Source organism: Lycium barbarum, chromosome 10 (assembly GCF_019175385.1).
Source record: "Lycium barbarum isolate Lr01 chromosome 10, ASM1917538v2, whole genome shotgun sequence".
In the NCBI taxonomy this organism is placed as follows: domain Eukaryota; kingdom Viridiplantae; phylum Streptophyta; class Magnoliopsida; order Solanales; family Solanaceae; genus Lycium; species Lycium barbarum.
This window is the reverse complement of record NC_083346.1, coordinates 83743354-83749353: the sequence shown is the minus strand read 5'-3', so window position 1 is coordinate 83749353 and position 6000 is coordinate 83743354.

Sequence of the window (6000 nt, the reverse complement as noted above, 5' to 3'; positions counted from 1 at the left end):
TATACCATTATTACTCTATTATAATACAACTTTTATCCTTAATCCTTGCATAACTTTACTCTTCCTTTGGCCCATACTAAGCTATTTACGACCTTGGTAGAGCGAAATTTTTCGGGGTGTAACATCCTTCCCCCCCCCCCCCCCCCCCCACCTGTTAGAAACATTCGTCCTCAAATGTTGCAGTATTGTCAGCCCACGACATCATCTTTGATTCCTTAGAACAATTATTCTTCCCTTAGGGTCCGATTACTGTTTACCTAAACTATAGCTTGGGTCAGTCCCTACTCATTCTTCCTTAACTTTTTTATTGCCTTCAGTCAGCTTTTTTTTTCACTTCTTTGTCCTTATGCACATGATCGGAAATTTAACTAGTATCTCGTTCTCATTCTGTCTCCATTATTGTAGTCTTGACTTGCCGTGCCGTAACTATTCATCGTTCTATAAGTATTCTCTTTTTCTCGCTTCTTGTTTCATTGTTAGTGGGCAATTACCTTTCTCGTATATGGCATCCTCTTTGCGTTTACTCCTTCGGTGCCGTCTCGGCTTTCCTTTTTGATATCTGGTGATCTTAGATATACACTGTACCGATTCTTTGTAGTTCATTAGTCAGGCTCATTAGTCCTTACATCCTTGTCGCCATCTCTCTTACCCTTACATTCCAAATGTTTAATCAACATTACTTTGTCATTATTGAGCATAATGGCTATATCCCTTACGTTATTCACCGCAGTTCCTTTCCAAGACCAGTTATATCAACATCCAAAATATGTATATACATAATGTTTCTTCACCATTTATTATCCTTCGCAGTACAATTACACTTATGGAAAACTCATAATCCGAGTTCAACTAAATTTGTAGCTCGCCACATTTTTTAGCTCCTACCACAACTGTTTCTTTAACCTCCTTCCTTCAAATCTCGCAATACAACCCAAAATCATAGGGCTACGACAATTCTTACTCCATTATGACTCTCTTACAACATATATATATATATATATATCTAGCTTTGATTTCTTTGTACCGGCAGTCACTTCATCCGTCGTTATTCCTTATTGGCTTTCTGATATGACCTTTTTGCAATGATAGTTGGGCATAGCTTCACGTTGACGGTTCATATAATTCCATAGCATATGCTCTCATATTCAGTATAATTAGTGATCCATAAAATGTTTTCTAATATCTGGTGAACCCTTTTATTTCCATTCATAAGAGCAGTGTTCTTCCTTTCTTCGGAAAATTACCAAACTACCAATCGTTGTTACTTTCGTTATAATAGTCGTTGTCATCCGAAGTGTCCTTTGGATTTGTCATCCTCTCTATTATCCTTTGTGAAATTAGCTGGTAGACCTTTCTTGCTCTCTTTATTACCCTTTAGGACATGTCGCTGCATACTTAGGTAGCGTGCAATTTTGCTCGATACGGGGAATTCAAACCATGATCTAGAAATATCGTAGTTCATATTAGCGTAAAGTGCTCTCTTGAGTTATCTTCCTTCCTATGCCTGCCTCATGGTACACTTATTTCCAATTCGTTTCTGCTTCTTTCTGATACTTTCCTGATACGCCTCGAACCCTGGCCCCAAGCTAATAAATTTCTTCTTCTGATGTTTGAGAACGTCATAATTTCTTTCAAGTCTAATATGTTTTTCCCCTCTTATTACAGAGGTCCTTATACACCCATAGCCTTCAAGTATCCATCATCTTCGATAATTATCTGCCGCCCTTCATGATATTCTTAAGGCCGGGGTTCCGTCATCGTATGGTCTGACTTATCTATCTTCTTGCTAATTACACTCTTGTGTTCAATCAGAATACTTATAAGGGTTAGATCTAATTCCGATGCCTTCTTTTCCATCTTTTCACACCTCTGTCTTTTATGACTAATGATTTCCTAGACCCATCAGTTAATGGGGACATCGAGATTCACCACGTCCTTTATGAAGTCTTCGGTTAACCCTTACTCCTCGTCTTTCTTCCCGACTTTGCTTATAACATCTCTAAAACTCCTTACCCTGAGTTCTTCTTCCATTTATGTCTATATCATCATTCTTTTCAATATTTCCATACCCTTCCATCCACTACTAGTCCTTTCGTCCGTCTAGCTCAGTTACTCATACTTCTTCTTAACTACGCGTTTGTGTTGCAGCTGTGTATCCAAGTTATCCAAGTTTCTCGTGTGTCCTGCTACTTCTTTCCCTTAGCAAAGAATTCTTACGATGTACACTCTCTCCAACCGCATTCATCGAGCCTTCATCCGTCTTTCTGATGTCACGGCCAGGTTGTCCTCCATGCACGTTCCTTACATTACACAGCCAGGTTGTCCTCCATGCACGTTCCTTACATTACACTCTATTTCCTTTATAATCGAATCTCTCGGTCTTTACAGGAATTCTTGCCTTATGTCATTAATTTTCTAATCATATGTGTCGCCCCATCATCCTCATTCTTATCTGGGTGATTGATCGGTTTCCTACCGGCAACTCGCTAAAATATCCTTCTTACTCCCATGGTTAAAATTTTCCCAGTTACGTTACTTCTAAATGCTCTACTCTTTCTTCGATCAGCCCATTAGTATACCTTCTCTATTTTCACCCTTAACCTTTATTGAGTTCTTTCCTCCTCGAGCGCCCTTCTCCTCTTGTTATTTATAGTATCGGCTCGGAAGTTCGTGAAATAGAAATATTCCCTTAAACGTGCAAATCCGTTCTATTCTTAAGTCATCTTTTAGGAAAACTTCTCCATGTCCGAGGCAACCATATCAATATGACTATACATTTACCACTTTACATGTACCCTTCGAGAGTTGAAAATCTTTTAGCGTCGTAGCAAGGCCTAATCATTCTTTCTCTTACTTCATATTTCTCGTCGTGGTCATTATCCTTTTAGCCACACTTATCGAAATCTGTTCTCTAACCCTACACATTCCTCTTTTGTCCCATACTACCACACTTTATCCCTTTCACATGCCTGTCTTCGAAATTTTCTTACCCAAATAGTCTCGTGCTCTGCCCGTCGTCTCTCTTGGAGGCTTCACTCACTCATGTTTCTTACATTTTACTCTTTCGACATTTTGATCTCCTTACCTTCCATATACTCACTTTCTTTCATTTCCAGATGTCATTGCCTTAGAACTCTCCAAACCTAACCTGTAGTGAAAACAACATCAGCTTACCTGGTAGAGTTCTTCTGTCACTTGAACTTTATTACCCTGTTCGATCAATGCCTTCAATATACCACAACGCCGGTTGCTGGGATACACATACCCGTTGATACATCCACATATGGGATATCATACGCATTCATATATATATATATATATATATATATATATATATATATATATATATATATATATATATATATATATTTATTTATTCTAACGCCTCGCTTACTGTTATATCCCGTATTTTGCACACTCGGATAATTTGAGAAAATTGTGACTAGTAAGAGATAAGGCAATATTTTGATTTTATTTAATATATAAGTTGTTCATGAAAAATATTGATGCGGAAATATTGAGGAAGGCTAAGGGCAAAATTGGAAATTTGAAAAATAGTTTCGTGAATTACAAAAATTTGTCATGAAATAAAATGGGCTTGGAATAAAAAGAAAACAAAAATGGGCTTGATAAATGGCCAAGAGTGGCCGGCCAACTTGGTATGGGCCAAGGCCCATATGAGAGTTAATATATCCCACTAAAAGATGATAAAATTCATCTTCAACCCAAAGAAAAATCAAGAAGCTTTGAGAGAAAAGAAGACCACCCCATTTTCGGCAAAGAACAAGAAAAAAAGAAAAAAAAATTGAAGCCTTTCATCTTGATCCAAAAAAATATAATCTTCTAGTATTCCTACTAATTCAATGGTCCTCTTTAACGTGGTATAATTGTTGGAGCAAGAAGACTACTCTTTGTGGCAAGTCCAAGAATCTAGTCAAGTGAGAAGTTAAGGAAAAAGGTAAGAATTACTCTTCTTTTATATGTTATGGAAGGTTTATGTATGTTGTAGTATGTAGAAATGAATGAAAATTATGGAAATAAGGTGTGTTGTGTGTGGCCATGTGGGTGTGTGTGTTGTATGGTGGAGAAGAGATGAATTAATTTACTTAGTATGTTAGTTGTGTTGTTGTGGACTTTATGATGCAAATGAAAGTTTAAGGGTTCAAGTTGGCATTGAAATTGGTTGTGGGTTGTTGTAGGAACTAATGTGATTTTAATATGGTTTTATGTAATTATGAAAATAGAGTTGCTAAAGTGTGAATTGTTGGTATAGTTCATGAATTTGGAAGAAGAAAATGTATTGTTGTTGTTCTTGTTGAATTTGAAAGGTTTCGGGTAGTATGTTGGTTTGGCCGTTTGGAATGTAAGGCGGATTGTTGAAGTGTTCGTGAATATTGTTTGAATGGTGGCGGGTTAGTACTTGCATATGTAGGCGATTATGAATTGAACGTAGATGGAAAGTCGTCAAAGTTTGTAGAAAGAAGTTGCTAATGCTAGTATGTGTTTTGAATCGATTGTGGATATTGTTAGAATAATTGTTGGTATTGTTGTTGATATTTTGGCCGAGTTAAATTCTCAGATTTGTTGTTGTATTTTTGGCCGAGTTGAATTCTCGGAGATGGTGGATTTACAGGGGAAATGCTGCCGAAATTTCTGTAAATAAAGTGTTGGTTTAGAATTGGACTCTTAAGCATTTATGGCTAATGTTTGGTATGTACGAATATTGTTGTAGATCTTGCGAGCCAAAGACTCAAATTCGGATTTGCGTAGAAAGCGGGCAAGGTATGTAAGGCTTACCTTTTCTTTCTTTTGGCATGATCTTTGTGAAACGAACATACGATGTGTATATGATTCCAAAGAAACTCCTATTTTTAGAGCCACTAGGATGGCTAACGTTCTTGATTTCCATAAGTTCTTTCATATGGTTTTGATGCCTATCTATGATGTCCAAAGTTCGGTTGATATGTTTCCGAATGGGATTCGAAAGATAGTTGATATGACTAATGTCTTAGTTTTCCAAATGATGGCACGTTTGATCATCCCATCGAGTCTTTGAAACATTTTGATACGTACATATGGTTCCAAAAGCTCTATTTGATTTGATCCATAACGATATCCGAAAGATACTTGATATGATTGTTGCTTCGATTTTCCAAAACGGCTTCTGAAACGTTCGTAAGAGGTTCAATACTTCAAACGCTCCTAACCTTCTTATACTAAATCCGATTGACCCGAAACTTGTTTCTGAGCCTTCAGGGGTCGGTGAGTATACTTGTCCATTGAGTCTTAGAATTTATGTATATACATATGGTTCTCGATACTCCGATCGTGCGTGCTACTATCATGTCGACCGCCGAGCCTTGGGCCGGTTATATCATTGTGTGCACTATGTTATACTCGCCACTAACATGTTATGTTATATATTGATCGGAGCCGACGCCTCGGCAACATGATATGTTCGGTTTTTTGTATATATATGAACAAGACATGTTTCTCAAAGGAAGTATTACTGTGGATATGTATATGTTATATATATGGATCGGGCTGCACGTTCCGCAGCAGTATAATATATGTATGGATCGGGCTGCACGTTCCGCAGCAGTATAATATATATATGGATCGGGCTGCACGTTCCGCAACAGTATAATATATATATGGATCGAGCTGCATGTTCCGCAGAAGTATAATATATATATGGATCGGGTTGCACGTTCCCCAGCAGTATAATATATTTATGGATCGGGCCGAACGTTCCTCGGCACTATTATGTTATATAATATATCTATGGATCGGGCCGAACGTTCCTCGGCACTACTATGTTATATATATATGGATCGGGCCGTACGTTCCTCGGCACTAATATGTTATGTATGGATCGGGCCGTACTGTCACGACCCAACCCCGTAGGCCGTGACTAGTGCCCGATCTGGGCACCCGAACCCATCTATTAAATATTATCTCAAATTCTATCAACTCATTCTAGTATATCGCGGAAGCCGA